The sequence below is a fragment of the Phalacrocorax aristotelis genome, chromosome 3 (assembly GCF_949628215.1).
Source record: "Phalacrocorax aristotelis chromosome 3, bGulAri2.1, whole genome shotgun sequence".
Taxonomy (NCBI): Eukaryota; Metazoa; Chordata; class Aves; order Suliformes; family Phalacrocoracidae; genus Phalacrocorax; species Phalacrocorax aristotelis.
The window spans coordinates 79,352,788-79,377,137 of NC_134278.1; the positions used below are offsets into that span (position 1 = coordinate 79,352,788).

General features: G+C 41.8%; 1 long non-coding RNA gene across 9 annotated transcripts in view; it reads left to right on the forward strand.

Moving 5' to 3' along the window:
- The first annotated feature begins 98 nt into the window (after nt 1–98).
- LOC142054924 (uncharacterized) overlaps nt 99–24,350 on the forward strand; it is a 174,540-nt gene continuing 150,288 nt past the window's right edge. For 7 of the 9 annotated variants that reach the window (XR_012659723.1, XR_012659716.1, XR_012659720.1 and 4 more), the window contains exons 1-3: nt 99–200; nt 752–891; nt 1,816–1,894. This is a non-coding gene — a long non-coding RNA (uncharacterized LOC142054924). The remainder of the gene's footprint in view (nt 201–751; nt 892–1,815; nt 1,895–24,350) is intronic. The other 2 variants (XR_012659719.1, XR_012659722.1) reach the window with 2 other exon arrangements.

A 24,350-nucleotide genomic window follows, 5' to 3' on the forward strand; every position in this document is an offset into this window, starting at 1 on the left:
ATTGGTTCCGGGAGGCGGCGGGGGGCGGGCTGACGCGGAGTAAGCTCGAAGTAGATTGGCTCTCGTACCGGCGGGTTAGTTTCGATTCCGCGAGGCCCTGCGCCCCCTGGCGGAGCCCCGCCGGCCACGGCGGCCGAGGAGGGTCAAGGCGCGGAGAGCGCGCGAACGCGGTGCCTCCGGGCCCCCCTGAGCTGTCTAAGGTAAAAAGTGGCAGAAAAAGCTACCTTTTTGTATCCAGGCGGCCCCTGGATACAAGGCGGCTTTACAGCCGGCTCAGACTAAAATTTGGGGGCCACCAGCCCAAGCGGGGGAAGACTGAGGGAGAGGACTCCTGCCTGCCTCCCTCCCTCCCTCCCGCCGTTGGCATCTCAGGAGTCTTCGTGGCACCTTCACGCCTGCGAAGCCTTGTTGGGCTGCCCGAGGGTCAGCGGCCACCACCTTCGGCCTGGTATCCCTGCTGGGCGACAGCAGCTGCAAGGCCTGGTGTGGAAAAATTATTACATGTTACACAGTCTGTCAAAAATTCAGACCCCGTCCTTTAGAAACATGGCTGAATGAGTCAGCCCCCACTTAAGCTCACACTTGAAAGGAAAAAAAAAAGCATATATTTAGAATTTTTTTGCCAAAGAGACCTTGCTCTGTGCCTCTTGGTTTCAAAGCTATAATACACCCACAACCACCCCTTTCCCCCATTTCAAAATAAAGAATTGTAATTAAACCCCCTGAATCTTTTTACTAATTAATCTTACAGCTGTATTAACTGTAGATCCTGTAGCAGGGCCTGGCGATTGGAGCATGGCAGTGTCTGGAGACTCACACCAAACTTCAAAGTCACGCTCATCTCATGTAACTGTAGGGGTCACTCCACCACACCATTCCTCACTTTTCTTGGTAAGGCAAAAATAGTGTTCCTTAATACTCTTTGCAAAATATTTTTACATTCCTAGCTTAAAAATGCAAGAAGAGGGTTACAACACTTGTTATTGCTATCACAAAAGCTTGCCAGCTAAAATATTTGTTGTGCTGTTACATGGTCAGAGTGCAACAGAATGTTATGCTTACAGGACAGTGGTTTTGCTCATATATTAATTATTCCTCACACTGATTGTTGCTCAGTCGTGTAATGCAAAAGTGATTAGTAATTTACCAGTATTTATATCCATGAGCATGAATGAACAGTAATGTGATCCTGAAGGTCTGACCACCCCAACAGTAAGATCCATGCAGTATTAAATTAATAGAAACCATCACATGATCTTAAACTCGTCTGTCATCTGGAGCTAAGACTTTAAATTTGGTGGCTATGTAATAAAAAAACCTCATGCCATTTATTACTAGTTTGATTCTAATGCTATTTTGATATTGCTTGTTTACTAATCTTTTCTGTTTACTACATGGATTTTTCTGTTAAAGTCGTGTTTATAGAGAACAGATTCATTGGCTGGGATAACAGTTCAAATAATAGTTTTTCTTCTGTGCCAACATGTTTCTTATCTTTCTGGCAAGACACAGAAGAGAAAAATTAGATGGGTGATCCAGAAACTTAGGATTTGGGCTGGGCAAAAGGACCATTAACTTTATCCAGAATCAGAATTCATTGGTATAGTTTTATTTGGTACAAAAATGTATTAGCTGGCAAAGTAAGAATATTCACCATGTTTGCCTGAATTCACATTTGCTTTGCTGCTGACAAACAGAGGATTTTTTGGAAAGATTTTTTTGTCATTATTGCTCATTAAAATTGCTATTCTCTAGCTCATTGCAAATAACTGGTCAAAGCTCTGTACTGTTATAAAAATGTATTTGATTTCACAGAGTGGCAAAGGAGTGATCAGAAGCATTCATATAACACAAGAGAAACGAGCAACACAAGTCTTGTCTTCTGTTAAGCACAGTAGGTGGTTACTTAGGGTTTTTAAAGCTTAATTTCAATTGGGGAAGCCAACATACTTCAAGCAGAGAATTACATGATACAAGTGACAAGCAAAGAAGAGACAAGAAGGTAGCATTTCAGGGAGAATGAACACAAAGTGATATATGTACATTGAGGTTGAACAGACTGACACTGCAGAATTTAGAAAGAAGCATAACAAAGGTGTAGAGGAATATGTAAGAATGACTTACAAGTGATCTAGGAGTGAAGCTCTTTCTAACGGGAACTGTCCATTCACCACAAAGGGCAAAACCACACAAAATTAGTCTGAAGTGTTGTTCTTGAACGCTTTTGCTGTCAACAGTAACCAGCATACTACAAACACATTTGCATTACCCCCAAATGTATGACACTTCGTCTCAATAATTTCAGTATAAAAGAAACCATGACATTCTGTCCTCCTGACTTCTGTCATCAGCAATATTACACAGTCATAACTGTTCTGACATTTTTCTGAGATCTTAGAGAACTGCCATAACTTTTAAGCTCTTGAGAAGCAGCCATGCAAAATATATGCTTTAACTTTAAAAAAAGCCATTCATCCACATTCCTTGTACCAGAGAATGAATTCTATAGCTGAGATTATGTATGGTTGTAAAAAAGTCCAGAATAAACATAAAAAAATATTTTTTAGATGATTTTGAAAATCATTATTAACCTTGTTTTTTTTTCCATTTCTTTCCATTAGAAGAGTTAAAGAGTTCACAAACAGCAGTGAGCATTGAAAATAGATCTTGTGACTTAAACCAAAATTATTAGATAGCTTTTTCCACACTCACCAAAATGAGAAGGCTTAAGTGCATGCGCTTCATAACTGTGATGGGCTAACATGTTATGGCCATACTGCTGTACCAGAACAAGGATACACGAACTCAGATTTAGTTCAAGATACTAGGCAGCTAAGAAAATTCATGTCTAACCTCATGAAAAAGCAAAAATATTATTAATTTATTCAGCAAGATATGCACTTCATTTCTCTCTTCATTATTTTTTCCCTCTGGTATTTTTTTCCACCCAGATTCATATTTAGTTTAATGACATAAAAATAACAAACACCATCCCAGAACACACATCACTTTAATTTACATTCACATTTCCCCCATCTAGTTTGGAATTAGGATAAGAGACATGTTTTTCTTCCAAACTTCCACTTATGCACAGCAGATGCCAGTAAACTAGGAATAAACCTGTTTTGCACTGGAACTTCAAAACTATGGCCCATGAACCACCCACCAACATTTCAGTAGGCAAAAAATACCCCAAAGGTGTTTTTACAGTCCTGTTTAACACAGACACTTGATCTTTTCATACTATACAACACCGCACTCCACATGTAGGATGCCATATGATGGGATTGCTTTCTATAATTAACCTCTACAAATACTCTTATTTAGGCCTCACCTGGGCAGATCACACTTTCCTGACTATTTCTCATTATTTTCTTCCTAAAACAAGACCAAATGTGGCAAATAGATAGTCTATGCACCATGGTCTGAAGACCAGCACATTTGAACTCCTCATCAAGAGAAAAAACAAGCTCCAGAGCCAAGGAACCTCTGCTGTGAACGCCCTACCCACAGATGTTCAGCAATCATAAATAAGGGCTAATCTCAGCTCTGGTGACAGCACATGCGGAGATAGATTTCTCTTTGCTATTTTATTGAAAATGCATCCATCCCAAGTCCTAAAGTCACGCTGAAAATGCTAATTAATATTTGTATGCATTCTCCTTGGAACAATATCTAGGACTAAAACCTCTCCTGAAATGTTTCTCCACCCAGGAATCAGAGATCACCCAAGCAGGCTTTTCTCCCTCAGTAGCCTTGAGGCTGCATTAGCCAGGCTACCCTCATAGTAAACCCCACAGAGAGGGGGACTGGAGGTCAAAATCTCTTTCTGCGGGGGAGGTTGTTCCCATCATGCTGCAATATGAGGCATGTCCCTCCCAGAACAGCTCCCCCAACCACCACCAGCCCCTTGGCCTATGTTTCAGTCTCAGTAGCTGTGACTGCCACTGTTTACCCTATTTCTTGCTCCGCTCAGAAGGACACCCATGGTACATGTTCTGCTTCTGCGGGCTATGGCTTTGTGCTTAGCTGGCAAAGTTATTCTGTTTGAAAGCAAGAAGAATCAGTTGGAAATTAAAAAAAAAAACCCACAACAAACCCAAAGCAACCCTAGAACAAACAATAACAACAAAAAAAAATCAAGACCAGTGTGGATACCTGCAGCTGTTTAGCATAAAAGGCTTGAGCCTGCCAAGAGGTTTTAGAGTCCATCCTTAGTACCTCTTTTTTGTAAAATGGGATTTCAGAGCAGAGATTTCTTTGCTGCATTTGAAAGTTTAACCTCCATGATAATGTACAAGTGCAAATTTCTTAAAGAATATTACATTGCTTCTTTAGAAAGCTCTGCTATAACCGTTTCAAAAATCTCCTAAATCATACAAAGCCTATGAGTCTCTCCTGGGAGACTTTTACTCAGAGGAGCTGCATTAAGAAAAATGCTGAATTTGCCAGGTGCTTTCTGCACTTTGAAACACCCAAACAGCTTGGATGTGTATGTACAAGTGCCTGTGGAAAGCACTGAGTAAATATATCTGCTTGACTTCAATGGTTTTATTATGCTTTGGAACATTAGCCAAGCTTACAGGAGACCAGCAGTAGTTTTTGAGCCTTTTCTAGCAGCCTCTGCCACATAGAAATCAAGCAAGATGTTTAATATCTGTAATGATGTTATTCCATCTTCTTATGCTGTGTAAGTCTTACTGATACTTATCCCATGGTAGTTATTAGAAGTAGGCATTTCTTTCAGCAGCAGCTTAAGCAGCTCCCCTTTGGCCTGTACATCTATGCCCCAGTCTCTCCAGCTCACCGGGTGTGCTGGTGCAACTTGTGGGATAGCAGCCGAAAACTCATCCACATTAAAGTTTCCCAAGTTGCCTGGGGGAATTAGTTATGATCTGCTCAGTCTTAAGGCACTTATTTATTTTGGCCAGGATACATCTGTAGCTGATCGCCCAATTCTATCCACAGTCCACTCCCCATCCTGCAGCTAAATAAATATCTCATTTAAAGTGCTGCCTCCCTGTTAGAGAGCAAAGCATTTTTAGAAGGGAAAAAAAAAGGCAACCCTTATAAAAGAGTGATGTATGCATATTTTAAATGAACGGTAAGCATCCAATCAACTTCTGTGGGAAGAGACAGCTACCATTTTGCATGCGCTCTTCCACTGGGCAGCTTCTTATGGCCCAGCTTTTTCCTGGGCTTAAGTTTATATACTACTTTATACTGTAAGATTAAACTGACCTCCTTAAATAGTTATGGCATGAAGTTATATACACTTATTATTGTGTTTTAATTTTTTTTAAAGTGAAACCCATTGCATAAACCTGGCTACACAAAAGCAACTCATAGGTAACAAAAAAGATAGCACTTACCTTAAAATAAAAAAAATACCCCAATAGTGATCTATTTCCCCTTATTTTACCATTAGTGCAGATAAGGATAACACTGGTAAAAAATTGTACCTGTTACTGTTCCAGTAAAGTTTTCCAGTAGTGCTTTAGCCCTATCACCATACCCAGATAGGACACCCCAATATGCTGATTTCATTACAGGCTATAGAGAATGTTTACAAAATCTAACTGGGGCCAGCAATAAGTAACCCTAGGAGCCTGTTTGTTTACCACACCTGAGCAAGTAACTTTTTTTGAACTGATAAGCTTGTTTTAGTAAGGTAGATAGCTCTCATTCTAACTTTCTAAAGAAGCCTTAGGAGTATACACTGAAATAGAGATTTTAAAGCAACTTCCTTTCTCTTTTACTTCATCTTCTTCCCCTTTCCCCCCATTCTTATCACATTTAGCTCTATTTTAATTCCGTGCTGTATCTCTTGTGATAGCTTTCAGATGCTGCTAGATTTCCTTAGTTTGCATTAGATGTAATGATTACTTGAGTAGATTTCCCTGTTTTCTCCAGAAAACTAATTTGGATGAGCTTAGTAATCAAACCTCCACTGTAGGTGGATGTAATCTTTTATTTGAATGAGGGATTTTGGAGCAGAAGTAAGAAGGGTGGCTGATTGCATTAAACAAACTACCCAGCCACACCCCTCTGACTCCTAGCTTGTGTTACCCTGCTGGGCGCCTGTGTCTTGTCCTATTTCAGGGCAGTACCAGTGCCACTTCCTTCTCCTAGGTACCTGTGAGGCTGCGTGCTGCTCTGCAACCTGAGTAGGAAGGAGGTGTGAGGCAGTGCCGTGTAATGGTATTCAAGATGATCTGCTCCGTGACCTTTCCCAGCACCGAGGTCAGGCTGACAGGCCTGTAGTTCCCCAAATCCTCCTTCTGACCCTTCTTGTAGAGGGGCATCACATTTGCTAGTTTCCAGTCGTCTGGGACCTACCTCCCTGGTTGATCAGGACTGCTGATAAATGATGGAGAATGGCTTGGTGAGCTCCTCTGCCAGCTCCCTCAGTATCCTCGGGTGGATCCCATCTGGCCCCTTGGACTTGTGAATAGGTTCTGAGGACCCTATGACGTGTAAGCGAGGCAGAGGACTGAATGACTGTCAAAGAATTTTTTTTCCCTTTTCTCCAGGAAAGCTATTTGGATATGGCAGTAATCAAACCATGTGTGTATATATAGCCTATATATTTGCATGTAGTCTATCATAGCCACATGTAATAGACACATACAGTCTCTCATACTTTTTTTTAAGTAATAAATTTCCAAGATATTTGAGTTATCATTTTTTTCTTAATGTAAAATCTAAAGTTAGTGGAAGACTTCAGGAAAACTGTTGCTACTTTTTTTCCTAGTAGTGCTAAAAAACCAAAATGGACAAAACAACAAAGAAAAGACAGGTTTCTTACTTGAACAAGTGGAATGCAACTCTTTCATGTTTACCTAGGCTCTCCTTTGTACTATCTATTGTATTAAGTTGGGAATAAAAGACTTTCTTGTTCAGCAACCTGTTTTCAACCAAGGTATCCTGCTGGTGTATGGGATATGATGTTCAGCCAACAAGACAGCTTTAAGATATGCTTTATGCAAAAAAATTTGGACAGCTAGGGTTTTTTTGCAGTCTTCTGGCGGGTTAAAAATGGGCTGAGCAGGTGCGTAGGGTGGGAGCGGCCTTTAAAACTGAGGGTCTCTGTTGAAAACTTCTGTGCTCAGCTACAGGGACTTTGTAGTTGCACATAGACTTTGGCTAAAACATGTTAATGTGAGATCACAAGAGCAGTTCTGCGGGATGATGGGGAATACCTGTCTGCTGCTAATAGAAATTGTTGTACATGCTGATAGAAAACACTCTATATTTCTTGGAAATAAAGGTGTGGTTTGTAATTCTTCTTTCCAGAAACTTTAATGTCCTTGGGCAATTACTGAAGTGGAGCTCTCATGTTTCTGGCAATTGTGGATTTGGGTCCTTTGGCAGTTGAAGCCACCTCAATTCAATGAATCTGATGCTTTAAGTCCAGGTTAATGAATATTTCCATCCCCTGCTTAAAGGAAAATACTCCCTGGAACAAAGTCTGTCCTTTCAAAGGAGTCACCATCACGTCTTATGCCACTTTCTGTTGAGCTGCTTTCTCTTTCACCAGCTCCCCTGGAAACAGAAATATTTCTGGTCAGTGTTAGGGACAGGTGGTGTTACTGTATGGGGTCCTGTTTTTTTTCACGTTACAGTCCCCTAATGCTTAGTACTGCGTGGGGTACCACTCCTGTGCTCTGCTGGTTGCCTCAGCCTGTGGTTTAGTGTGGAGGAAGGTGGGTGATCTCTGCATGAGCAGGGTAAGCTTGGAGATGGCTATTTTGAGTAAAGTTGAGGAGGGCTTGATAAGAATTGAATGGAGTTTACTTTAGTTAAATAACAAAACCTAGATGTACAGAAGAGATGTAGATGTAGAAGGTATTTGTGCTTAGCTTTTAAGTGATGGATAAAATGTAATCACAACATGTGTATTTACTGACAAGAGTACATACATAGGCCTGTTTGGTGTAGCATTTGAGATTCTGCAAACATTTCTTTTAAGTATATTCATATAGCGTCTTTGAAGTAAATGCCCTTTTTGAAATCGTAAATATGCTTTGGAGGTGGGTATCAAGCTGGGGCTGAGGCTCGTGATGGGGAGCTAGGGGATGCTCATGGGATTGGACAGAGAAAAAGAATGAGTAGATGGACCTGAAATGCTTGTTCCTCATTTGTTGTGTTGTTACAAATGAGGACTCTTGGGTTAGAAAAAGGAGGAATGTTGTAAAGTGGGGGAAATTTGTAAATGGAGTAATTTGTAAAGCTGGGCAAGTACCACTAGGTGTGAGTGTGGGAAAGTGGTCCCCTTTAGCTAAGGCAGCAGTTGGTGAGGTTGGAGGAAAAATGTTGAGCCTCTTATTAAAGAAATCCCACCAAGCAGGAATAGAGCATCTACCAAAGCAGTGCAGCCATGACCCTGTAGGTCTTGGTTGGTGCCATTGTTAAAGTTTGGAAGTCGCCTTCTCTTGTTATCCTAAATCTTGGCTGAGATGATGCCTTGCAGAGCTCAGTGAAAGGCGTTAAAAGTTTCTTCTTCTGACAACAGTTTCTTTTTCTTTAAGATGTGTCCCTTAATCATTTTTGGCCTCTCTAGAAAACCAGAGGGATGGGCAACTACAGTGAGAGTTACTGATTTTGAACAGTTCACCGGATACCAGTGTGTTTCCTCCAGAGCAGTGTGAAACATCACATTTTCATCTCGGAGATGATCCGTTGTGCTACATACCTTTGCTGGAGTCTTTTTGGAAGACCCCTGAGGGTGGGGTCTTATCATGCCCTGACATTTCTGTAGTGAAGAAATTGAGACTATGCTGTCCACATTTGCAGCAAGCTCCCTGGACAGCAGAAGACCCTAAAATGAGTTATTTTGTGTGTCTTTCTCTATTTAACCTTCTGCCATATGATGGCACTGGTTAGCTGACCAAGTGAAATGCTTTTCCTGTTGCAGTCTGAGCTGGGTTCCAGCTGTTTTAGGCGATGCCCGCAGAGTGCAGCTTCTGCCCACGCAACTCCTCCACAGCTTCCTTGGAAACTTCAGAAGATAGACTGAATATTTGTGGAATAATAGAAAGCAACAGTTTGGTTTTCATTACATATTACTTCATAGCTCTGTAATCCTCAGGATAAATCCCTAGCTTTCCTCTTCAGTGCGATCATACAAAATATGAGCAATATTGAACTTGCAGGGATGAATGAGTGGCTCAAAAATATTTTTTTTGTTTGAAGTGAAGGGGAAAATCTACACAAATGGTAAATTTTATGAATTCTACAAGCGATGGTGCTCTTTCCTTTGTGTGCAACAGGAGTGAAGAGTAGCTGAAGAGCCACTAAGTCCATGGTTCAAAAAGGAGGACCTAGAGGTGTGATTTTAAACCTGTTCAGGCATTTTTGTGAACTCCTAGCATTCAATGCTGTGTTCTTAACAAAACAGCCGGAGTTTAACAAAAATAAATGCAAAAGCACTCTGCCTGTATGGGATAGGTTTTAGATCCCTCTTTTCAAAACTTAAGTAGCACCACTCCTAACACAACAAATTACTTTTGTGACCTGTATTTTCAGTTAGTTTAAAATGAAATGTAAGTGAATATCATATGTAATGCACAAAGCTTCCAGATGTGTGTGCTCGTTTACTGTCAATTTCGTTTTTGGGTGCCCAAGTTAAAATGGCTTGTACTCGGACAACCTCTCCCCCAAAATTCCATCTGAGTGCTGAGCATTGCATGGGGCCCCTCTCGGTACCAACCTATGAGGTAGTGCATTATAATTTTATCATAATTTTATAATAATTCCTATCTTAATAAGGAATACAATTAGGTCTCAGCTACCTGAGGCCCTGAATTACTCGCTCAGGGCTAAAAACTGTGCATCCTTTTGGGAAGGTTGTTTCTAAAATGAAGGAAAGATCCTTGTTTGATGGGTAAATAACTGTCTCATCCAGCATGTAATGCAAAGAAAATGTGTGTAAAGTAAGATAAAGATATTTTACATGCATTTTAAAAACCAAAACCAGTTATTGTCTGGGATTTTCCTGTGTGGTATCCCATAAGCTAGTGGAACTGTACTTGCTATTGCCGTAAGTCTTTGACAAATTTTAAAGAAATTATAACCTCAAGGCCTGATGTATTTCCTTTACTGCTTTCCTATTTCTGTTAGGGAGAAACATGAACTGTCTTAAGCTGTTTCTTGCTGTCATGCAAGGATGCCTTTGGGTCATTAAAATCCCTTTGGCCACTGCTCTGCTTGGGAGTGTGGCTGCGGATTTGGGGTCTGTCTCTGTCCTAGAACACCTTGTGGGACTGTTGGTACGAGACAATGTGAAAGGCTTTGTGTTGGGGATTAACGCACCAAATGGATGAGTAAGAGAGGTGGTAATTATGCAAGATGATAAGGAGGAAGGCAGCGATAAGGATTGATGGCATGGCTCAAGTTGGTGATGGAGCATGAGGTGAAGATGAGCGATTCGAAGGTGGAGTGCGATTCATCTGTGTTGTGTCAAGTGATGGCATGAAAACAATCAAAAAGGTAAATTTAGAACTTTTCAAATCCTTTGAAAATCTAGCTATGATTTTTTAGCTGTGGATGTGACATTTTGAAATATCTTTTTAATGATGACTTAGGCTTTCACATTGGATGTGCTTTCTTATAACCTGGTGTTTTAATTTTAAAAAGCATTTTCAAGTAAGAGAATAAAAAGACAAGACAGTGATTAATAGGGCTGCTCTAACCCAGAGCAGAGCTCTAGAAGCCTCAAAGCTGCTGATGGTGCCATACAGAAATGCTCTGAAAAGGACTCTCTGAGAAGGACAGGAGGATGCAATGTAAAAATCAGGAGTGGGGGAAAGACAGGAGATGCTTGCTTGCCTACAACTTGCCAATAATTAAAACTTCTTAGGTATTGAATCCTTTTAATTTTTGCTGTCTATGAAACGCAAGGGAAATGTCTTTGAAATATTGTAAAAATTTGGATGTTGACAGAATCTGAACTTGCAGCAGTGCTGTGGGTGTGGTGGATGGCACTGTTGAAATAAGGCAGCAGCCTTAAAGCTTACAGTCCTATGGATTGTATCCATTCCCCCTCTTCCCCCTTGGCATGATGATTTGCATTTTTCTCTCTGATTTCAAAGTAAAACTATAAATAGGAGTTGGGAACTGTGTGGATGTGGTGACTGATATGGGTTTATTTGCTGTTCTCACTCACTTGCTTTGTAAAAGGGGTCTAAGCTTAAATTAAGAGCTAATGATCGAGCAGTTTGTCAACCTGTGCCATGTCCTTCATCTGTTTCCAGAGCGTTGGCTCCATCCTCTTGCTGTGACACATGTCACTGATTTTGGCAGGGCTGGGTCAAGCCCTTTGTATGGAGCTTTCAAATTTTACAATGAACACAAATATGATAGACCCAAAATAAACGTCTTTCTTCAAATGACTTGTTGGAATCCCTAAAAGTTTACATCAAATTTCTTTGCTTAGGAGAAAGAACAAAACCTGTGTTCTTTTGGGGGATGTAATAAGACTTACACCTTGATAATACATACTCCTGTTCAAAGGAGATAGCTCATATTCCTGTAACATGAAGGATGAAAAAAGCAATAAAAAGTTTCTAAGGCTGATAAAAATATGATTTATGGTCAGGACCCAGTTATAAATCCCATCAACACTTACTGTAGTTATACTAGCACGTTGCTGTGTTGTTGAAAGAAAGGTTAGCAAAGGAATTAGGTATGTGGTGTTTAATTTGTACAGTTGCTGACACAAGTTGCAACTAGCTTGAAAAATGCCAGCATTATTAGTAAAAGTAGTAAGAGAATAGTGGTATATGTTAATAGTCATAAGGGTTTCTGCCATGTAAAACTAGGCATAGTCAACAGTGTTTTGGTACCTGAAATGTGTAGAAGAAAATGTATAAAATATTTAATAGAGTAACAGCAGCTGCAGAAGTCAAAGTAGTGGAGGAAGGGGAATACTTTCACTCAGGGTGACAGGCATTCGCTCTATAGCTGATATCAGTTCAGTGATTCAACTTCAACCTTTGATGTATCTCATTTAACTTTGTAATATGTGTTTGGCCTTGAGCTTTTTTTCTGGCATCACCCTGTCCAAAGAACATCCCAACCCCCCAAATTTAACTTTTTAAGTTATTTGTAACTCTTTGTACAGTGGGTGTGAAAAGCATCTAAAGGAAAACCAGGAGCTTCTCCGTGGTACACTCTGATTTTTAACTCTGTGTCACTGGACTGATCTTTATCAACAACTCTCAGCAGATAATTCCCAGGACAGGTGATACTCTAACCCTCTGCCTTTGGCTTCAGAGGTTACACCCCAATTCTGAAAAAAACCCCCCACCTATTATTAAATTATTTTTAATTGTTACTGCTGTTTTCAAGATCTTAAAACGATTGTGGGTGTACAGGCTCTATAAACACACAAACTCAGGGTAGCAATATCCAGTGTGTCATGTCAGCTATGTACTCTTGTTTACTTAATCTTCTCTCAGTGATTTTTTCCCCCCTCCTTTAGGGTTACACCTATTTTCCACTTCCAAATGTTTGTTGGGTAGTTTCTACTTGCAAAATCCTCAAACAGATGCAATTCTTCCCCTGCCATGATTGACAAACAAGCTATCATGTAGAAATCTCTTGTATGTTCTTCCTGAACCTGCTTTGGTCGGATACTTCTACTTTTGAGAGGAGTAGTTGTAAAAGTATGCTAATAAAAACTTTGTCCTGCTTTATCAAAAGCTCATGCCATGTAGACCCATCTCCTGATTGTGTCATTTATAGCCTGGCTGTTACCGCAACCCACTCACATCATCCATGCGGGCATGTGAGCTTTCCTGCAGAAGAGATGCTGGGAGCTTTGGGTTTTGTGGCCAGGTGTGCAAAAGGAAATGTAAAAAAGTCCAGGTTACCTCTGTAATCTTGTTGTGGGTATGTGTGTGTTAGAGGTTTTAATTGCATTGATTCAAAATGTTTCTTAAATGCACTGTAACCAGCATTTTCTAAAACCTTAGTTGCATGAGTTTCATCTCTCTTTTTTTTCTTTTTTTTTTGAGCTGTTTTACTTTCTGCAGACGCCTGCCTGGCAGTAGTGCATGGTCAGCTGTACTTGCACAGCAACTTCCACATATAACAGTGGTACAGTGCAACACGCTGATGGGCACCAGCAAACACACAGCCTCTAAGGAGGCTGTGCAGATAAAATGATGCAAAGAAAATCCTCTCTTCCTGCTTTGCTCTGTAAAGGAGTTTGACTTGCCATGCCACAAAATTTTGAGGCTAGGGCTGATTTTTTTGACCCTGGGAAAGTTTTAAAGCATCTCTGAGGTTGTGAGCCTCTCACCCTGAGTGGCTGAGCTGGAATAAAATCTAATTTCTTGGCCAACTCTGCAAGGTTTGGGAATTGTTGGCCTCCACAGTGGGATCCCTGGCCAGGGCTGGCTCTGAACACCAGTGGCTCCTGTGCCTTGCTTACATGCAGAGGGGAATATGCTTTTGAGGATTGCACTAAAATACTGCTAAAGGTGCATTTGTGACAATTTGGGATGTCTGTTCAGCACTGCCTTTTACTGGGCGGGTGGTGGTTAATGCTTCTTGGAGGGGATTTCTCTTCTGTGACCAGGCAGCTGGTGATGGCATCTCCTAGCCTCACCCTTGTAGCTTGGCAGGACATGTGCTGCCGTCCTGAAACGCCTGAGGTGGGCCAGGGGCTGGTGGGAGCCCACCTGTGTGTCCCCTGACATGTGTTTCCGATGGCAGAAGGATGGGATGGGACACCCTGTGCGCCTGGCTGTGCTGATTTTGGCTGGGATAGAGTTTGGTCTCAATGCTGAACAAATGTCAGAGCAAAGGCTTGCATGGATTTATTCTCACTCAGGGAAATGTGCAAATCTTGGTTACAAAATTAGGAGCACAAATGTTTGTGAGAAGGAAAATGAAGTATTAGTGCACATGCACTGTAACTGTGCCTCCAAATTGAGTTACACTTCCTCAGCCCACCTGTTGCCCACAGATTTCCCCATACTAAATGAAAATGTGCATCTTGTTCGTATTGTCTGAGATAAGTGGAGTGAAACCTGCCGTAAATAATACTGCGGAGGAAAGCTTCAGCTGTGATTTGTTATGAGCTTTGCCATATAGCAGCCTTAAACTCAGTTATCACAATGAAGTTTGCTTTAGATTTTTGTGCTTTTATTGGGTATTTTATTCAGCTGATTTACTTAAGTGGAGTTCCTGAGTATGGAGTTTTAATGTTCCTGTTTTTGCCAACCTTCTAAAAATCTTCAGCAGGTGTCTTGATTTCTGAGAGCTTCGTAAATGCAAAGAGAAGCACTCTCTTATTTCATGATAAAGACACTGGAGATAGTGAGTATACTGATCTGTATAGTTATAGTCGGGGTTGACAGGCAAATGTTTTGCTAACTATTCCTCACCAGTTGCTGTAAAGCCAGTGCTCTGCCTTGCTGGTCCACACACCTGATCAAAGATTCTCTTCATGGAGGAACTGATTACAGTTGCAAAAATTTATTGTAAATTTTTTCTTGAAAATATATTATTCCCACCAATCCAGTGCTGATTCAGTTATAAATGTTTTTGCATTTAGAGGAAAACTTTCTGTGTTATGGGTAGACAGCAGCCTTTCTCGCGGATCCCAGACCTGGTCTGATACATAGATTTTTGCCTATACAATCCGTTTGTATAACTGTTGCCAACTTGATGATTTCTGGTCTCCAATCTTTATTGTCCCTGGATCATGGCAAACAGATGGTGTTCAAGTTTTATTTGAATCTCTGACTACATTGGAAATGAGGCAAAATGAATGCAGCCATCACTAATAAGAATAATGCCAAATCCTCGGGAAGTTTCTTTCCTCCCCTGCTTTTCCATAGTCTTGTTTATAACTTCCTTTGTTAAACAATTCTGTTTCATCTGGATGGTTTAACCAATGGCTTTGGAGATGCACCTGCAAAATTTTTTTGTTTTAAGGTGAATCACAATGATCGTGGTTGCTCTGCACACCAGTGTCCTTTTAGATCTATCCATCTTGTTGGTGAACACAGAAGTGTACAGAAATTGGATTTAATGCAGAAAAACACATCTCCATAAAATAAAAGTTACTGTTCTGGCTAGGTAAATGCAGCATTTTAATTGTATTTATAATTTGAGTCCAACCAGTTGTGTACTCGTAACTGTGTTCCTCACAGTAGTAACCAGCAACAACCGCAGTCATTGAGCTTTATATTTAATCTAATTTTTTTAAAAAATGTGTAGCAATTAATGCTAATAGCCAGCTGATACTTGCATAGCATCCAAGTTCAACTGTACAATTGCCTTTCACAGAGCAGACTTGCAAACAAGATCTGGCACCCAAACAGGCCTGTGCTAGACTGAAATTATTCATGTGTAGTTGGATAAGTAAACAAATAAGGAATTTGGAGACTTTTTAGATTATTATTTTTTTTTAATTTGGTATCTGCCTTTCTAAGTTGGGGCTGCCCAGGATGGTCTTGAAACTAAGCTTTTGGGCTTAAAAACTCATTTATTTGTTTCTAGAATATGTTACTGGTACTTGTGATAAACTAATAGGATTTAACAAACCTGGAACAGTCTCAGAAGGGGAAGCTATTATTCAGTATGATGGACGTATCTAAGCAAATAGGTCCTATGCACTTTGCTATCGGGTTGATGCCCCTGCAGAGTTGAGCTACATGGCACTGATGGCTCAGTTCTGCTCTTCAGCGAAATGTTAGTTCCTTGAATTATCCTTTTGATGTTTCAAAGTCCCAGAAAAGGTGTGTGAGCACTTAATGGGAATGCATGCCTCTGCAAGGGTGACACGAGGTGAAAAGGGGAAGTGGCAGTACATGGGCTGTGCCGGCTCCTGAGCTGCAGAGCATAGAAAATGCTCAAAATATCAGATGTATAAGTTGAAATTGCCTCAAGGCAGCTTAATCTTATATGGGAGGAATTGGCATAGTGCATAAACCAAGCAGAAATGGGCCTTGGCAGTAGTGGAGGAGCAGCAGCTCTCTGGGACAAGTTGTTCTGAACAGTTTATCACTCGTGTGAGCTCACGCTTGCTGCATGGCTGACCTGGGGAATGTGTCTCCTGGTTTGATCTCAGCCTGATATCGCCCTCGGCGGAGTAATCCTGTGCTTTGTTCGAAACTGAGCCAGCCTTTCAGGGAAATCCTCGATGGCTGCTTTCTGCCTGGGCTTTGCGGTGGTAGGGAAGGCTGCGGCACCATCCCCAGGGTGGTGGAGGCAGGCAGCAGAAGCAGTTTTGGAGCTGGAAGGGGGAATAAAACAGCGTATAATAATGTTTTCTCAAAAATAGGTAATATTCTGCCTTTTTTCTCTTTCCCCCCTTCCAGTCGGGATGGGGCGGGCGGGTTTTGCAGTGGTCTGTGCATCCCAATGTTCAAATCAACTTGGGCGGTTTGGTGCCTCAGGACTCAGTTCTGCTTTGTGATTATTTCATGCTGGGACAGCGTGGTGGGGTTATGGGGGAGAATTAAAAGCTTTTTTTGTTGTTGTTCTGGATGGTTTTTGGCTCTGAGAAAACCTGTAGCTCTTGCAAAACGTTCAGCATCCCTGAACTTAAACACTATCGTAACAACAGACCTCATTGGATTTTTGGCTTGAGGCTTGCATCCGGAAGTATTAAAACGTTTGTGTTAGACAGGAATGTTACCCTCGATATAAATTTCCATATAAAACCCTCTACTTGTCATTTCTCCATATATTCCCCCTGTTTGTCTTACCCTCATTTCTTTTTATTGCTCTTTCTGCTTGGCAAGCACCACCACGGTCCTAGCTGCTTGTCAGCCTTTGAGGGAGCTTCTGCAGGGCAATGAGGGTTTTGAAAATAAAAATATTTTTTTAGGCTTCCCGTGGGCTCTCTAGAGCTTTTTGCCCCCTTGCCTATGCCTGGTGAAGGAAATGTGTGAGCAGTGGGATGGGGCTTTGTGTTGCAGGGTGACATGAGGGGAACACCACAGATTTTACCCAGTGTCTGGGTGGCCACAGCTGTGGCTTTTTCCTCTGCAATGGGGCACCCTGTCCCTGCCTGGTTTCCCCTGCACTCTCCCAGTCCCGCTGCAGCGGGTGGGATGGCATTTACACCTTTAAAACCTCCTCAGATCTGTACTGGCGAAAGTCTGTGTGGTTGTTGGCTCCAGCCTCAGCGCTTCAGGGCATGATTTCAACCATGTCTATGGAGACCAATTTTCAACATCAAAACAAACCAGTGTAAGTAGAATTTATATTACCTTTTAAAAACACAAGTCAACAGAGCTGAGGACTCTGCTTCAAGGAAGCCTCTTGGGTTTGTTCAGGGAATTACTACAAATATTTTACATCCTTTTTGAGACTCCAGGCAACCTCAGGAAGCATCTGCTGAGGACAGCTGTTGAAATACCCCAGGTTGCATAGCCGATCAGGGGGATTTCTGGGCCTGTGGTGTGAGAAAGCACCCCCTTGTAACAAAATATCTTATACTGCTTGAAAGCACTGTCTAATATACAGAGCCAGGCTGATCTTTCTAAACATCTAGATAGTATTTTGCCCCGCTGAAGCACAGTGTTTTCAGCTTGGGTGATGGTGGTCTAGAGCAATCGGAGCAAAAGCTTTGATCCCAAGTGAATGAGTGTCTGCAAATTTGGGTAAGCCCAAAGGTGAAGAAATAGTTTACTGACCAGAGATGGAAAATATCCCTGCAGCAATGTCACAGCAGCGGAAGGGTTGAATTTAGGCAAGAAAAGGCCGCAGTGGAGGATGTATCGGGATGCTGCCATTGAAAAGGTGTGTTAAAGATGGGTGAGAGTACGCTGAGGGTTCTCCACCCCGCTCTGAGCACTTGGTGCTCAGACTGACTATCTTGGAAGCTTAGTAATAGATGCTTAAAACCAGAATCTGGAAACATTACAAATGTATTTTGTTGTTTTTCACAAGCTGGTTAGAGCTTATGCCATTTCCCACAGTATGGGGAAGAAAAAGACGTACCAAGCTACTGGACTTAACATTTGAAAATAGCCTTGTTTAGGGTTTTTGGCCTAGGTACAAGCATCAAACTAAGTCAAGATGAATAATGACTTAACTGCTAACTTTATGATAGGAGAAGACAGTGCCAACAAGTTGCCAGCTTAGAGATGTGTTTTAATTATCCTGGTACTTTGTGGGCAGGTGGATTTGAGTGGGATGTTGGTATGGGTGGGATCCTTATTTCTTTACATATCAGCACTGCATGTATGTATCGTATGTCTGTAATGTGTATGTGTGCATGATCTCTCAGGAGCACTTTATTTTCATCCTTGATTGCCCTGATGTGAAAATTATGCCTCTCTAGCTCTTCTTTACACTTGTGTGCAAACAGCCTTTGTGCAAAGTGCAAGTTTACTTCCTTACATATTCTTCACAAGAATGTCCCCTCTTAATGGCCTTTTAATTTCTGCCAATGCCAGAAATGGGGGAAAAAACCTCTTAAAATGGGCAAGGAACCATATTCCTGAAAAATGTTTACTTGTGATGGAACTGGACAGCTTTCAACCTGGTATGATGGAAATTGTAACAGCCAGCAATGTCTCTACTGTATAGCAGTGGGGGAAAGTGTTGTTGAAGGGGCAGCTTCCCGATAAAAGTGCGAAGCTGAACCAGAGCCAGTTTGCTTAGAGATGGAGAGGGCTCTCAAAATGTGATGCTCGTTCAAAGGTTTCACTGTGGTTTCAGTCTGATTTTTCACAGCACTTGTGGGGAAAATGATGCATGAGTCTGGCTTGCAGTAAGACGTAAGCTTATGTCAGCTTGATCTGCTCTGTGTTTGCAGAACATTGAAGAAACTGCAGCCTTTTGTGATCTCTTAGAAGAAACTACTACTTGATCATCCATGAAAATTTAGCCCTTTATTGGAGATGTTCACTGTATAGTTTAGGTCTTCCCTCTTCAGCATATCAGAGCAAAGGCAGAAATCTTTTGACCCCATTAAAGCTTCATGTTACTATTTTGATCCTTGTGATTTGGTTTTTAGTACAAAATCACCGGCCTTGCAGTGAGTGCTTGGCATGTTGCTTCATGTTTTCCACTGCCTACCTACCTTTGCCAGTTTTTAAAGCTCTCATGAAACAAAACAGCGCTACTAATATTGAGGGGGATAGTCTTTAGACAAACCCTGGGTTACAAAATTGTCTGGAACCTGGTTCATTACAGGAAGAGAAAGCAGCAAATGCAAACATCAGCCTCAGGCTTTGAATCACTTCAAGGGTCAATCCATGTCTAATAATCGTGTCCAGAAACAGCTTTCCTAGAAACACAACTATTTGCAGTGATCTGTTTCCTGCTACCTTCCCCCAGGCAGCACCTTTAAACTGGGCAGAAGTTAAATTTTTCTCCCTTGAAGCTGACTTTATTTGCAAGTGTTTGATGCTCGTGGAGTTTGCTTTAATGCTTTTGTGGCCACTGCTGAGCTGGGCACAACAGCTGGTCACCAAATCTGGTGCCGGCAGTTCACCATGGACTGACTACAGCAACCACACAAAAAAAGCTACTAATGCAAATGATTGCCGTAGCATCAAAGTGCTTTGTGCAGGCTATGTCCCTTTTTCCTTTTGGTGTGATTTTCAGTTTTTAGGCATTTGGCATCATAACAGACTGTGCTGATGGTAGAGCTTCTGGCAAGGGTGTGTAATGGCTTTGGAGCTGCTAATAACAAACTGCAAATGCTTCCCCTGCACCCGCAGGTGCCAGAGGAAGAGCTCCTGTCCAGGACAGCCACGTATTTAATGGGTCTTGGGAGGCTTTTCTGTGAATTTGTGCAGTTTTTTTTCAGACTCATCTGAGCTTTAACATTCCCAACTGCATGCTGTAAGAAGGGGTTGAGGGGATGGGACTCAGACTGCATGCTGTGTTCAAGATGTAGTGGATTTTCACAACCGTGTAAATGCTCAGCTTCATTCCCTGCTCTGTCCCCAGTTATTCCTGGAGCCAGATTTGCTTTCTGGAGCTGTGGTTTCCTTTGAATGGCTTGTCATAAGCTCCACACTATCCTCCTGAGAGCTGGTGGTCAGTTCAGAGGCCTTTGCTGATCAAATAAAGCTGGGACAACTTCCCCCATGCACATCACTTTACATTTATCCCCTTTGGTTTTACTTGGCATTTTTTGCTCAATATTCAGAGCACTGTAAAGGCCCTGTTTTTCAGAGGATGCTCATCTTTACCTGAACAACTGGATATCATTAGCAAAATTTCCTGTTCCCCCTCTTCTATCCACTTCTTACTTCAAGGCAGGTCCTTTGATACATTGCCCCTAAGAACAGCTCTGGCATGGTGGTATTGCCAAATTCCTCCTCCAGGAACATGGTAGACAGTTTCATTTCATTTTTCTGCCATGCTATTATCTCTTTTTTTTTTTTCTCATTCCCCTAATGTGTGGGTCATGCCTTGGCCCCATCAGCCTCCTGGGAGGTTGCTTTTGCTGTGATTGGAAGGGGCTTGATTTGCTGGTCCAGGCGTTTGCAAGTTGCTCCTTTGGCCTGCCTTGTTTGTTTTTACGTGTGACCTTCCAGATCTCAGGAACATTTCTATTTTCCTCATTCATATACAACCTCAGCTTCTCAGAGGATGACTTATTGATTTTAATAATGCCTTTTACCCTGCTGTTTTGGTATGTTGGCTTCCCCTCTGCAGCCCTTACTCCTAGCTTCCAAAATCTGTTTGTTTTCCTAGTTTCCATGCCGCCTGCAAGAATTTTGCTCTTTTGACTTCCCACTTGGGTGTTTGTTGTATATATTCTGTATAGGAAACATTCCTATATATTGCACATAGATATTCCAGAAACATTCAAAGTGCAAGAAGAAAATGTGACCCTCAAGAGGAGGTGGTCAAAGGTTCAGATGTTTCTGGAGTGGCATTGGCAGGGTTTAGACCTTGAGGTGTCTGTGTAACTTTAATGATTGTGATTTCAGAGTAAATATGTTACTTTTGTCAACCCAGCTGGCAGGCTGCTAAATTTGAAAGCCTTTCTGTATGCTTGTTTGGGTGTACAGATGGTGATAGTGCATGCCTGTGCATAGGGAGTTTTTGTAGACCAGAACTGCAGAGGCTTTAGGGGGTATCTTCTGAGGGGGGAGGAAAATGCATGTTTCATTAAAGCTATGCAATAAAGTGCACCAGAGTGTGTGTTTGCTGTGCAGGAGCTGGTGAAGCGCTTAGCTGAGAGCTGCATCTTTCTCTTTCAAAGGTCTGCTCTGAAGCATGTTACTGGGAATGCTTCTCCTGTTTGAATGAATATGTGCCATGTGGTTATTTAGAAATTACAAAAAATACTAAAATAAAAAAAATATTAATTATCCAGACATATTTCTGGGAGAAAGCAGAGATGCAGAGTGCTGATGTTTCTTCTGGGACTGTTGGGATCCTGGATCAGAAAGTGAAATAATTTCGCTCTCAAGCGAGAGCAGAAACAGCATGTGGACACAGTGTGACCATATTTACAAACCAAACCTGGAGCTCACCTAAGTCCAATGTTTTGATCAGTAGGCGGTATTGCTGTAATTCTTGGCCATGCAGCCCCTAATCCAATGTCAAGGTGGTTTCTGAGACACCAGAGGATAAATCAGAGGAAGCCTTTAATACTACTTTGTCATATTGTTGTGACACAATGCTTCCAGCTTTTTCTGCTGAGCAAATATACACAGTAAATGGTAGGTTTTAAGGAGTTAACTTTGAGATGGCTTTAAAAAAATTACTTGTTCAGTGTACATAATCTCTATCAATATAAAATTGGACTGTATTTTTTCCCATGCAAAAATGACAAAAGCTTTTGTACTGTCCTTCAAATTTGCTTTGGCAACTATAAGCCACCTTCATTTTATTAAACAGCTCTCTTTCCTCTTAATATATACAGAAATGTTTGCAGTATAAACATCTTAACTAGACATCTGTTTTTCCCCAGATATAAAACACAGTTAACTTTTTGCCCTGTTTCTGTTCACTGGGGCTGATAACTTTTTCTGCTGGCCAGATGAAATAAAATTGGTTTTTGCACCAGATGCAGCACAGTTCAGTTTTGCCTTACGCAGGTGTTCCCCCAGCTGGGAAGTGTGGAAACGTGCCATTTTGCTGAGATGATGGTGAGGTTTAGAAATGTGAGGGCGTTAAAAATAATTCTCCATGTTAACAGTGGGCTTTGTCCCTGGTGGGCTCCATATGCTGAACAGCTGACTGGGGCAGCAGCTGTTCTGTATTTTAATAGGAGAGTTATAAAGTTAGAAACATGGATGATCATTCAAAACATAAGCAACTCTTTGCAGTCATGGATACAGGATTCAACAATAAACTTGCATTTGTGAGCCTTCCAAACAAAATAATCCCATTGCACTCTGTTCAGGTGGTCTCGGGGAAGTGAATGAACTTGCATTTCTATTTCCCTAAGTTCTGTTTACTCAAAGTCCTATTTTTTTACTTTTTTCTCCCTGTTTTTTTTTTTTTTTATTTCTGAGAATATATTAAACTTTGCGTGTGATCGTGATTTAGATTTGTCTCCAACAGTGACAAAGATTTATATGAGAATCTTTCCTGGAGCGCGTTATTGATAATGGTCATGCCAGTAGGATACAGTGAAGGCTGAGCAAACACTTTGCTATTTTATAATTTCTTGGGATTTCAGTGTCCCTTTTAACCCAAGTGGCTATTCAAACTCTTGTTGCATGTTTGCTGCAGCTCCGTATCCTTTGCAAGGAGCATACAAAGTCCTGCTTTCCTGGAGAATCAGATGAACCTGTGGGTTTCCCTCCTAACAGCACACAGGTTTTCTGGCACAGTGTGGCGTACAAAAGCTCTCCTTCTCCAGGCTCTGAACCATCTTCTCACTTTGATTATGGGCTTCTTTTGGACACTCTCACACTCAATCACATACCGCACCCCTATCCAAAACAATACCAACCACCCCCTTCCAATTTCTGCACAGCCCTGCTGTAGTCCCTGGCTTGCTCTGCTTGCCTGCTCATGTTTGGGTTTGGAGGGGCCGCTGTTATTTCAGCTCCCTGCTTCCATAAAAGCACCGTGATTACTCTCATGCGTGGAGAGTGGTGCCCACGCCCAGCGACTGTGTTTAGGTCTCAACCAACCCATAGTAATATTATGGCACGTGGCTGGATCTGTGCTCCTGAGCTGTGTGATAACCTCTGACTTGGCCAATTTGGGCTGTAAGTGGTCTTATATAGGTCTGAATATTGCAAACAGATGGGGAGCAGGATGGTTGGCAGGACAGTTTGTATGGAAATAAAATGGGTTAAGCCAAGTCTATGAGCACTGTGAGATGTGGAGGAATGAGTGGGCTGAATATGGCTTGGGCACATGTACGAGCTACAACTGTCTCTGCTGTTCATGACATTTGATAAGTATATAAATGTTATTTTTTCCTATAGATAGTGATCAATTTTGGGTTATTGTCAGATAAGCAGATATTTAAAAGGAGGATTTAAAAGTGCTGGTGTTGAAAGTGGTGTAAATATTGGCAGAGTGTGAAGGTAAATTCCTGGGGCAGAGCTCTGTAGCTTGGGATGTCAGGGATGATCTGTGGCTGCTTAATTCACTGCAGGGACCAGTCTGGTGCCCTGCAAATCCCAGGACTGAAGGAGGAAAAGCCACTTCAGTCTCCTCTGGGCATCTGTCAAGAGGAAACTCCCCATTTTAAACCCAGAAACAACAACTAATTCAATTGTTTCTGGAACGGGCGATGCTGATTTAAACAGGTGGGAAGTTAAAAGTCAGTGTAGAAGAGTGCTGATGCTAGGGGCAGAGGGGGATGGTTGAGGGCCAGCACGGCTTGTCTGTGAGGACAGACTACGTAGAGAGTAAATGTTAGTTGACATACCAAGCGTGGAGGTGAGCATGTGCTGCTTGCCACAAGAATTGCAGGGAGGAGGAGGAGGTCAGAGGCATTTCGCTCAATACATGTGTGGGATGAGGAACTGCCTTTCAAACAAAGCAGATTTATAGTGATGATGAATGGGGAGGAATCCCTCTGAGGAGAGGAAGGAGCTTCCCACCAGCCAAACTTTCTATATCATAGTTTTCACCATGGAAAACAGCAATTAAATCTCTCTACAAAGCAACTGGGTTTGTACTGGTGAGCTCCTCTGCAGAGAGCGATGAAGGCTACCTGGGGTCTCACCCCATGGCTCTGGGGCCTCAGGCAAATAAAACATGACCCAGCACCAGCACTATTTTTTTGGCCTGTGCCACAACCATGTGCTCTGACCCTTTTGGCAGATGAAGTATTTGTTTAAAGCCACAAATGGCTTCCTGAAGGCATGATCATTGGATAATGGGGTCCTGCTCTGCAATTTGTCTGAGCGTGGGGGATGTGTCACCCTAAACCACAGCAGTTG